Source organism: Monodon monoceros, unplaced genomic scaffold (genome assembly GCF_005190385.1).
Source record: "Monodon monoceros isolate NGI ecotype Baffin Bay Population unplaced genomic scaffold, NGI_Narwhal_1 Super_Scaffold_14, whole genome shotgun sequence".
NCBI lineage: Eukaryota > Metazoa > Chordata > Mammalia > Artiodactyla > Monodontidae > Monodon > Monodon monoceros.
In genome coordinates, this window is record NW_021703770.1 from 5,105,789 (window position 1) to 5,118,265 (window position 12,477).

Here is a 12,477-nt window from a genome sequence, read left to right on the forward strand (position 1 = left end):
TATACACCATGACCAAGTGGAATTTATTCTAGATATACAAGGCTGGTTTTACATTTCAAAAACAATCGATGCAAATCACCATATGAACAGGCTAAAAAAACGAAAACTCATACGATCAAATCAATTTATGCAGGAAAAGCTTTTGACAATACCCATTCCTGATAAAAACTCTCAGCAAACTAGAAAGAAGGGACAACTTCCCCATCTTGATTAAAAAAAAAATCTATAAAACACACACAGTTAACACCAAACTTAATGGAGTGAAACGAGGTGTTTCCCTCTAAAATCAGGAACAAGGCAAGGATATCCTCTTTTCAACATCACATTAGAAGTCTTAACAGTGGAATAAGATGCACACACACACACACACACATACACACACACACAGAAGACCCTAAGAAGGAAACAGAAGTTATACAGATTGGAAAGAAAGAAATAAAATTTTCTTTGTTCACAGATGACACATTTCCTATATCAAAAATTCTAAAGAATAGTCAAAAATTTTCTGGAAATAATAAGTGATTATAGCAAGATTAATATAAAAAGTGAAGCGTTTTCCTTTATACCAACATTGAACAATTGGAATTAAAAATTGAAAATTAGTATCTTTTACAGTAGCACCCCCAAAATGAAATAATTAGGTATAAAACTAATAAAATAAGTATAGGACCTGTATGTAGAAAACTACAAAACTCTGATGAAAGAAATCAAAGAAGATCTAAATAAATGGAGATATATTCCATGTTCTCAAATTGACAGACCCAATAGTACTAAGAAATCTATTCTTTACAACTTATTCTATAAATCATTGCAACCTAATGAAAATCCCAGGAAGGTATTTTTTATATCTCAACAAAATAATTCTCAAGTATATATGGAAAAGCACAAGATCAAGAATAGTCACCACAATACTGAAGAAAAAGAACAAAGTTGGAGCACTAACAATATCTAATTTCAAGGTAAACTATAAAAGCTACAGTAATCAAACAGCACAGTATTGGTGAAAGAACAGACACATCAATCAATAGAACAGAATGAAGTCCAGAAATGAACCAACACAAATACAGTATTTGGTCTTTGTCAAAGGAGCAAGGGCAATTCAATGGAGAAAGAAAGGCCGTTTTAATAAATGATGCTGGAAAAATTGGGTGTCCATATGCAAATAATAATTATAGTAACCTAGACACATGCCTTACATTTTTCACAAAAAATAAACTCAAAGTGGACCAAAGAACTACATGTAAATGCAAAACTATAAAACTTTTAGAAGAAAACATAGGAGAGAATCTACATTTGCTTCTGCTCTGTGGAAGATACTGTTAAGATGTTGAAAAGTCAAGCCACAGAAGGAAGAAAATACTTAGAAAGCACATACCTAGTAAACGGCTTGTATCCAAAGCATTCCAAAAACTCTTAAACCTCAACAATATAAAAGCAACAACTTAATTGTAGAACGGGCAAACAACTCAATATCTAAGAAACAAACAACCCAATTAAAAGATGGGCAAAGTACTTGAGATGACATTTCTACAAAGAAGGCATACAAATGGCCAACAAGCACTAATCATTAGGGAAATGCAAATCAAAATCACAATGACATACCACCTCACACTCATTAGAATAGTTACTGTTAACAAAATAGAAAATAACAAGTATTGGTAAGGATGTGGAAAAATTGGAACCCTTGTGCATAGCTGGTGGGCATGTAAAATGGTACAGCCACTACAGAAAACAGGATGTTTCCTCAAAAAATTAAACACAGAATTACCATACTATGATCCAGCAATTCCACTTCAGCAAGCCCAAAAGAATTGAAAGCAAAGACTTGAAGAGATATTTATGCCCCCATGTTCATAGCAGTATTATTTTTAATCACCAAAAGTGGAAGCAAACCAACTTTCTATTGATGGATGGATGGATAAATGAACTGAGACACATACATACAATGGAATATTATTCAGCCTTAAAGAGGGAGGAAATTATGAGACATGTTACAATATGGATGAACCTTAAAGACATTATGCTAAGTGAAATAAGCTAGACACAAGAGGACAGCTAAAATAGTCAAATTCATAGAGACAGAAAGTAGATTGGTGGCTGCCAGAGGCTATGGGAAGGAGGGAACTGGAAATTATTGTTAAATGGGTACAGAGTTTTAGTTTCAGAAGTTGAAAAGTGTTTTGGAGATAGATCTTGGTGATGTTTGCACATGAATATGAATGTACACTTAAAATGGTTAAAAAGGTAAATTTCCTGTCATGTATATTTTACCACAATTTTAAAACATGGACAAAAAAATCTGAACAGATACCTCACTGAAGAAGATATATAGAAGGTAAATAAACATGTGGAAAGATGCACATCATTTGACTTCAGGGAATTACAAATTCAACCAACAATAAGAGACTACTCACACCCATTAAGTGGTTATAGTCCAAAAAAACTGGCAATACCAATTTCTGGCAACAAGCATACCTACCACCCAGATCGTGGTTGCTAATATCATTCTCCAATAAAAGGAACCAGGATTCCTTAGAGAAACAGATGATTCTAAGACTGGGTCATGAAATATACAAGATGAGCCTTGTAATGCTGTAAAGTTAGGAAGTGTTAAAAAAATAAAGTCACAATGATGGAGAGGCATCTATCAAAGGGATGCAGGAGCCAACTGAAAGAATTCCCGACTCCCAGTGGCCAGAGCTGGAACACTTCAAGCAAGACATTAAATGCTACTGGATTATAACCTAAAGTATAAAGTAAATATTCATGGGTCCATCCTGTTATGAATAAATGGTTCAATAAATAAATAAATGGGGGAGAATAGACAATTCTTCAGTGCAGAAGAATTCCAAATAATTTGTGTAGATACTCTGCCCTCAAGGAATTAGAGGGTAGCACCCCACTCCTTAAGCGTGGACTGTGCTTAAAAGTACAATAAGGAAAAGGGGGAAGAAAAAAGTAACTGTGGTGGAGAAAGCTGACAAACACTGTCTCAGCCAGGTGATCGAGGCAACACCAGCCGCGGTAAGTCATGTTGATGGTATGTACCCTTGGTACAGTGTGAGGAAAATGGCACTTTTCCTCTGTGGTCTTCCTCTCAAAAGCCCATCACCCCAATCTAATCATGAGGGAACTCTCAGACAAATTCCAGTTAAAGGACATTCTACATAATACATGACCAGTACTCATCAAAAACAAGGAACATCCAAGAAACTGTCAGTCAAGGAGAGCCTGAGGAGACAAGATGACTAAATGTGGGACTTCCCTGGTGGCACAGTGGTTGGGAATCTGCCTGCCAGTGCAGGGGAGATGGGTTCGAGCCCTGGTCCGGGGAGATCCCACATGCTGCAGAGCAACTAAGCCCGCGAGCCACAGTTACTGAGCCCACATGCCACAACTACTGAAGCCGCGCACCTAGAGCCTGTGCTCCGCAACAAGAGAAGCCACTGCAGTGAGAAGCCTACACACTGCAACAAAGAGTAGCCCCTGCTCACCGCAACTAGAGAAAGCCTGCGCACAGCAACAAAGACCCAACACAGCCAAAAAATAAATAAATTAATTAATTAAAAAAAAAAAAGATGACTAAATGTAACGTGGGGTCTTGCTTGGGATCCTGGAGAGAAAAAGGTCATTAGGTAAAAACTAAGGAAATATGAATACAATACAAGCTTTAGTTAATGACAATGTAACAATGGTTTAATTGTAACAAATGTACTATACTAATGTGACATATAAATAAAAGGGAAAATCAAGTGTGAGGTATATGGTAATTCTATGTATTATCTTCACAATTTTTCTATTAATTTAAAACTGTTCTAAATTTAAAAGTTTAAAAAGTGAAAAAGATCGCTTATGTTTTTTTTTTTTTTGATCGCTTATGTTTGAAAAATTACATGACAAAGTTGAAGACAATCAAATTACTGAAATAAAAAATTATAAATATTTTCATCAGCATCTGAAATATGTAAAGAATTATTTTAATTGTTAAGGAAACGAAGAAGAACAATAGGAAAATGGGCAAAGTCACAGAAGAAACACATACGGCCAATAAACACGTGAAAAAATATTTAATTTCTCCAATTACTAGAGACAGTCAAATGAAAATAAGTTAACATTTTTTACCTCTCAGTCTGGCAAAGATTAAAGATTGAGAATCCTGGGCTGGGAAGATGTGTGGAAATACGCACTTTCATATGTTGTTGATGGGAGATGAATTGGTAAAGACATTTTTAAAACAAATTTGACTACAGCTATCAAAATTTAAAATGTACCTTTGGCCCAAGAGTTCTACTTCTCTGAAAACATCTTAAATAAAGATTCATTCTTAGGCACAAATATGTTAACTCTAGAATATTAACTGGAAATCTATTTTTGACACTGAAAAGTGCAAACAACCTGAAAGCCCATGAGAAGGGAAGTGGTTAAAACAATTCATGGCATGTCCAGAAAAATCTCTTCATCTATTCGAAAAGAGTCAGGCACTACATGTAATTATTGCTAAGAAATATTTTAAGTGAAAACAGGAATTTTCAGAACCATGTTTACATTATTATCTCCTGGATATATATATACAGATTTGTGTGTGTGTTTAAGGGCTTAGAAAAGAACTAGAAAACCATGCAGTAATACGTTGAATCTGTTTCTTTTGGGGAGGAGAAAGGGTAAAGGAGACTTTCTTTTTCTGTTTGTTCGAAATATTAACGTTTCTTTCTTTATTGAGATATAATTGACCTATAACATTATGTTAGCTTCAGGTGTAAGACATGACGATTTGATATTTGTATATATTGCAAAATGATCACAATAATAAGTCTAGGTAACATCCAGCACCATATAATTAACAGTTGTTTTTCTGGTGGTGAGAACTTTTAAGATCTACTCTCTTAGCAACTTTCAAATATACAGTAGAGCCTCATGAACTATAGTCACCATGCTGTACTTATTTATTCCCCAGGACTTAAGTTTGTACCTCCAACCCCCACCTCTGGCAACGACCAATCCGCTCCACGTAGCTATGAGTTTGTTTAGATTCCACATATAAGTGAAAGCAGACAGTCTACCTCTGTCTGACTTATTTCACCCAGCCTAAGGTCTTCAAGGTCCATCCATGCTGTTGTGAATGGCAAGATTTCCTTCTTTCCTATAACTTAATAATATTCCACTCTATATACAGCTGACCCTCGAACAACATGGGTTTGAAGTGTGCAGGTCCACTTTTACGTGGATGGTTTTCAATAGTAAATACTACAGTACTACACAATTCGTGCTTGGTTAAATCCTTGGATGTGGACCTGAGGACACAGAGGGCCGACTGTAAAGTTCTACACAGATTTTCCGTTGTGTGAAGGATCGGCACCCCTAACCCCTGAGCTGTTCAAGAGTCAACTGTGTAGGGCTCCCCTCGTGGCTCAGTGGTTAAGAATCCGCCTGCCAATGCAGGGGACACGAGTTCCAGCCCTGGTCCGGGAAGATCCCACATGCCGTGGAGCAACTAAGCCCGTGCACCACAACTACTGAGCCTGCGCTCTAGAGCAAGCGAGCCACAACTACTAAGCCCGCATGCCACAACTACTGAAGCCCGCGCATCTAGAGCCTGTGCTCTGCAACAAGAGAAGCCACCGCAATGAGAAGCCCACGCACTGCGGCAAAGAGCAGCCCCCGCTCACGCAACTAGAGAAAGTCCACGTGCAGCAACAAAGACCCAACACAGCCAAAAATAAAAAATAGATAAATAAATAAATTTATTTTAAAAAAGTCAACTGTATATATCACATTTTCTTTACCCATTCATCCACTGATGGACACTTAGGTTGCTTCCATGTCTTGGCCATTGTAGATAATGCTACAATAAACATGGGGGTGCATACACCTTTCTGAGTTAGTGTTTTCATTGCCTTTGGATAAATAGCCAGAAGTAGGATTGCTGGGTCATATATGGTAGAAGTACCCAGGAGTATATGTAGACTCCCTAGGTTCTGAGAACCTGTGGAGTTGAGATGGGTATAAGAAGGGGTTAGATTGATGCGTCAATGTTTAGTGCCCAAAGGTGACCGCCATCTTTCCAGCCATGGCCAAACAGACTAGGTTTGTTGACAAGTCATGTGACCTCTCAGGGACTTTGTAAAATGAGGTGGGTGGGCAGGAGCAGTGGCTTCCCCACTTTTGTTCACTGCAAAACACTTTCTTAGATGTTTGCTCAAGAGGCTACTGAACAAAAGGGAATTAAAGCATAGCTTTCCTTAGAGTGCGGGGCCCTTGAGTAGACTTGGTGGTTTTTCTTGCGATTCTCAAAGCACACCTAAAGTTTCTGGACCAGAATGTGTCAATATTCCTTTGGAACACTGAGAAATTTAGAATCGACATGCTAGAAGGGACTCTCATCTGCCAGTCTACCTTCTAAAGCAATTTCTGCCCGTCTGTGGGGAAATGAGAAAATAAGGGCAAAATCAGCATAATTCTTTTGAACAGCACACCCGACCCTGGAGTTGTGCAGTGCACAACCTGTGCGATTATTCCCAGCAGTCCTGAGCAGCATGTGCATTCGTCTAAGTTCTTGCCCGTCTTGTAGAGAATGTCCTGTATCTGATGTTGAGTGCTTCCTACTTGTTTGGGGTTTTGTGGGAATGCTGAAATATCCTTTCTTTGTAATATTATATTTTTAAAATTATATTTTGTGTATATCCTCATTTTGAAAAATACAAATTGGCCACCCTATGTTTGTCTTCAGAATATTCTTTGAAATTGTATTGACACATCAATTTCCAGAGCCTGGGAGCCCATGGGTGGAAGCCATGCTCCTCCCTCCACACAGCATCCTTAGTGGAGGGAGGCCATGCAGCTGCCAGCTAGCAGCAGCCGTGTGGACTGTGAATTCTCTTTAAGTTGAACACGAAGTAGCCTGGATTTTGTCTGTACTTTGGGAACAGTCAGAGATATGAAGGGATATATTTACACTAAAAAGATTTTTAGCCTGAAGTGTGGAGAGTTTTGGTCATGATTCAGCTCATCACTAAACAGGTCACATAACTGGTCCTCAGTTTACAACTCAAAATAGGAAAAATAAGACCAGCTTCTGCTCACTAACATGGGTATGGTGAGGTCCAGACAAACTAACAGATGTAAGTGCCCATTGACAGTAATCCTAGAAATGTAAGTTATGACTCACTTGTCCAAAACAGCAAAGATGATAATGCTGAGATGATCACTAACGGGTCCTTCCTGTGGGTTCCAGGGTCACCTGTTGCAGGAGGCCCCTGTGGAGCACCTCTCTATTGACCACGATCCCCGAAGGGTCCTATGAGGCTGGATCTGCCTCTGAGACCCACTCAGCTCCCCTGTCTCTCCCTCTGCAAAGTCAAATGTTAATATACCCAGCGCCTTTGCGCTCCTTGTGAATACAAGTCCTTGTCTTTCAGCAGAGACCTTGCTTGCTCTCATCAAACAGGGACATGTGGGGACATTTAGCATTCCTGCAAGTGACAGGCTGGAAGCATGTCCCTCTCCTCACTAGCCTTGAGGACACTTTCTAGTGACAATGGCTCTAAACGTGAGTTTCAGGACTTGCCTTCCGTAACTCTGTCCTCCATCACATGGCCCTGGGACAAAATAAACAGGCCAAACGAATGAATGAACCAACCGATGACGACAATGATAAAGAGCACTTACCATGTGCAAACACTGTTCTACGAGCCTCACGTGTTTTAACTCATTTAATTCTCACCCCACTCTGTGAGGCAGGAACATCATCATGTCCGTTTTACAGATGAGGAAATGAGACATCGTGAGATCCATCTTCATAAAGCCAAGAAGCTTTGGGGCTGAGATCTGAGCCCAAGCATTTTTTGGGTTCAAAACATGGCCACTTAGCCACGAAAATCTATTATGCTGCCTTATGTTTTTTAAACGGCAATGATTTTGAAATGGATCAATTGCATGTTCCCTCTCTCAATCCTTCTGGTCCTGCCTCATCAAACATCTCACAGTACCTAAATTTAATTACTCTCTCATACCCTGGGTCTTTGCATGCGTTTTTGCTTTGTGTAGAGAACATGTGTCCAATTTCACCCAGAAAAAAATCTAGCCATCCTCATGACTCAGCTCAAAGGTCCCTTCATCCAGGCAGCCCTCCATGAACACCTCCTTCTCTGGGTTCCCAAAGCCTCCTGAGCTTTGGGTCTCATAGTTCATCACAGTGCCCTGTCTTTGTCTGCTTACCTACCTGGGGATATCTTGTCAGGCTAGACTCTGGAGCCAGACACCCTGAGACTGAATCCTGGCTCTGCCACTTGTTACCTGCATGACCTTGGGAAGTTGACCTAAATGTCTCTGCCTGATTTCTTTTTTACCCATAAAATGGGGATGATAATGTTATGAGGATTAAATGAATCCATTTCAGTAAAGAACTTGGAACAGTGTCTGGCACACGGTAAGGGTTTTCCAACTATTCACATCTAAACCCCAAACACTGTTAGAGCTGAGACCACATCTTATTTTTGAATTCCCACTGCTGGTATAGTATCTGGCATATAGTAGGTGCTCAGTAAACAGTCGTGGACTAAATGAATACACATGCAAACAGCTCTTGGGAGAAGGTGCAGGGACTCGTAGGCACACCTCAGAGACCAAGAAAAGCTCCTTCCCAGGGATAGGAGAGGGATGCAGAGGTAAAAAATATTCCCAGTTATATCCTGGACAAGCAGACTGGGATAGGGAAGAGTGGGAAGCAGCACTATGGAAGAAAGTAATTAATAATACATATTCTTATAACGATCCTGGCAGAAAGGAATGGGAATGGCTCCTGCCCAACACAGTGTCGGGAAGAGCACGCAGGTGGGAGTGAGAAGGCCTGATCTGTGATTGGTGGGCGGGGTGGCTGTAGGCAAGCTTATCACCTTCTGCACACCTGAGTCCTCCTGTCTGCCAAGTAGGGGGAGAGGAATTCACAGTTGTTATGAACTGATTATTTGTATCCCCCCAAAATTCATATGCTGATGCCCTAACCCTCAATGTATTTGGAGATGGGGCCTTTGGGAGGTGATTAGGTCATGAGGGCAGGGCCCTGGTCTGATGGGATTAGTGCCCAGGAAAGGCCACATGAGGATACAGAAAGAAGGAGGCTGTCTACAAGCCAGAAGGTGAGCGCTCAGCAGAATCCAACCATGCTTGCACCTTGATCTCAGAACTCCAGCCTCCAGAACTGTTAGGAAACACATTTCTGTTGTTTCAGCCACCCAGTCGATGGCATTTTGTTACAGCAGCCAGAGATGGCTAAAGCAGCAGCCCAGCCTTGGTTGTCTTTTTGTAACTTGCTTTATTCTATCAGCGGTACACTTGGAGCCATGCCCGCATCCCCACTTGAGTATCAGTGTATTTGTTTTATCTTCTGTGTGTATTCTACTGGCCCACAAGACCACACAGCCTTGATACAGTCATTATGAAAGGTCAGTTGGGGAGTTTCCAATGCGTTTGCTTTTATAAAACTTGTGGCTGTGAACTCCTATGTGCATGTCTTCTATGCCCACATTGGAACGTCTCTCTGGAGAGTCCACCTATGAGTGGGTGGCTGGGAATTGCTTATGCATATATCTTATTAGCGGTTGCCAAAGGGCTCTGCAAAGTTGGTTGCACCAATTTACACACCCAAGCTGGGAGGATTTGAGGATGTCTTTGAACGCTGATGTTCTGTGAATTTATTATCTCCTCCCTTCTCAATAACTGTCTTGCATTCTCCTGGAAGGCAGTGAAGTACTCTGGGACCTTGGGAGGATGCAGCTGTACATTAAGAGTGATGTTGTTGCCAGAACCCAGAGAAGAATACAGCTTAGGAAGGACAGTCGTGACTAATGAGGAGGGCTTTTTTTCCAGCTCTGCCACTAATCCCAAGTTACTTTGGGCAGGTCTTCACCTCTCGGTGCTTGGGCAAGTCAGGCAGTTATTAATTAATGAGTACCGGGAGCTGTAGGAGGTGGAAGATGTTACTTACAGGCTGAATACATTCACTGAATCCTCACGACGCACCAGCAGCTGCAGAGTGCTGGGGGACACACCTATTCTGCCACCTCTGATCCTCCCTCTATAATTCACAGATCAGTTAAATGAATTCTAGAGGTAGGTGATTGCTGCTGTTGGTTTGGTTGCTCAAAGAATCCATCAGAAATGCTGGCTCTTTTATCATCAGTCTTTTCATTTCCATGCTTGTCACTTCATGGTTGCAAAGTGGCTGACACAGCTCCAGGCATCACACCATGTTTAAGACAGTAAAAAGGAAGTGGAAGCAATTCCAAACGGTAAGGTCCCTTTCATTAGGAAAACAAAAGCTTCTTCAGAAATCCCCAGCAGTCTTCCCTTGACATCCTATTGGCCAGCACCACGTCTCACTGTCACTCTTAGCTACAGGGGAGGCTGCTAAAGTGTGGGGCTTTGAAAGGGGGGTGGGAACAGCTATCGGGCTGGCCCGACTACATGCCCACCATGTATGCTCTAATAGCATCCAAACGTTTTCTCTGCAGCACTTACTACAACGGAATTTAGAGGTGATTTGTGTTAAGTTTTAAAAAGATGGATGTTCCTCTGTGTTTTAAAATGTTGGGTGCCCCATGAAGCCAGGACTGAGTCCACATTCATACGTAGCACAGTCCATGGTCCAAATTACATGGTTAGTGAAAGTCTCCTGTGAGTTATGGGACACTTTCCACACTCTTCCTCCTCTTCTTCCCATTCCACAGCCCACTCACTCCCTGCAGCTCTCATTAGCTCTCCCTTGAGAGCACCCAGCACTTTTCTCCCCTCTCTTCCTGCCCCTCTCCCCCAGGCTACCCCCTAAGAACAATCACCTGTGACCCTTTGATGGAGGGGGAGAGTGGACTGTGCGTGGTCCGGCCAGATGCTAACTGAGGAGCTAGAAAGTGGATTTGGTTTCTCTGATCTTGGCTGAGTCCGAGGGAAGCTGGGAGCTGGAAGGGTGCAGGGGAGTGGTGAAGTCTGCAGTTCGGGGGAGCTCAGACTCAAACTGGTGTTTTGGGACGGGAGAGGGGATTGTCAGAGCTGGGGACGTAGCCTGTGATCGCAGAGTCATGAGTTTAAGTCCAGTAAGAGACTAGGTTTAAGTACAAGCACATCAGGAATTGGCTAGAGGTTTGAGGCCATTGTCTAGACCACTGTTTCTACTCTGCGGGTCAGTGATTGTGTCAACCACAAATGGGCACTTGCCATCTGCCTCTACAAGGATGAAACCATGTGCTGCTGTAGCCGCTGACCCTCGACACCCCCTGGAGGGAGCTCAGGGTGGAGAGCAGAAATGACGCCCTCTGTGCTCTGGGAGAAACTGGCAGAACAGGTCTTCAGATAGTTAGATATTTTCAGGAGCTGGTTTTATGAGCCCAATTCTTGCATCTCCTCGTATCTAGAAAAAGCACCTTCATGGTGACGTCTGCTCCTCATGACTAGCAGAAACCCTCATGAGACTAACAGAAACCTTCTGCCAAAAGTATGTGCTTGATTGCAGGTACTCCCCTTTCACCAAAATCATGTATGTGCTGACCTTCCCCCCTACTTCTGTGGAGCAGTTTCTCAGAGCTATCTGACATGCTGTCTCCCAGGCTCTAGTCCTTATTTTGCCCCAAATAAAACTTAACTCGCAGCTCTCACATTGTCCAGTTTTTTTAAAAATCAGCAGAGCAAGTGAGGATGAAGCTGGGTGGGAGGACCATAAACAGTCCAGAGGACGCCTGACATGGCCTCTGCTCCTGTGAGGCTTGTGATAAATGAAAAGAAGACTAATGGAAATAGTATAAGGTGGGCCATAAGGGGAAACTGCAGTGCGTTCTGGGCACCCATGGTAGCAAGATCCTTTAGCAAAAATCACTGGAATTCCTCCCTGGACAGAGGGACAAAGAAGGACAGGGACCCTGGAAACTCAGGGACCAGAAGCTCTGTAACAAGTAGAATTCAGGGTGAGGGGCCCCACATTATCAGCGTGGGCCCCATCCTCATAGGATTCTCCAGCCTTTCTGTAGTTCTGCCATAGAAAAAGCCAGCCTTGGAACAAGCTGAAGGTTCTGGTCAGGCCCCATGATACACCCCCTCCAGGTCCTGACCTGAATCATTATCCCTGTTCAATTACATTCAGAATTGTGGCAAACCTTCAGTAAGATAGTTTAGCGCAAAAACTGATGAGCTGATCCTAAAATTCCAAGGAAATGCAAAGTTCTAATAATAGTCAAAAGAATCTTGAACAAAGCTGAAGGACTCACACTTCCTAATTTCAGAACTCACTAGAAGTCTACAGTAATTAAGACTGTGTGGTATTACCATAAAGAGAGATATATAGATCAATGGAAGAGAATTGAGAGTACAGAAATAAGCCTATACATTAATGGTTAATTGATTGTTGAAAAGAATTCAATGGGAGAAAAATATATTTTAAAAAAAACAGTGCTGAGACAACTTCATACCTTATACAAAAGAATGAATTTGGAC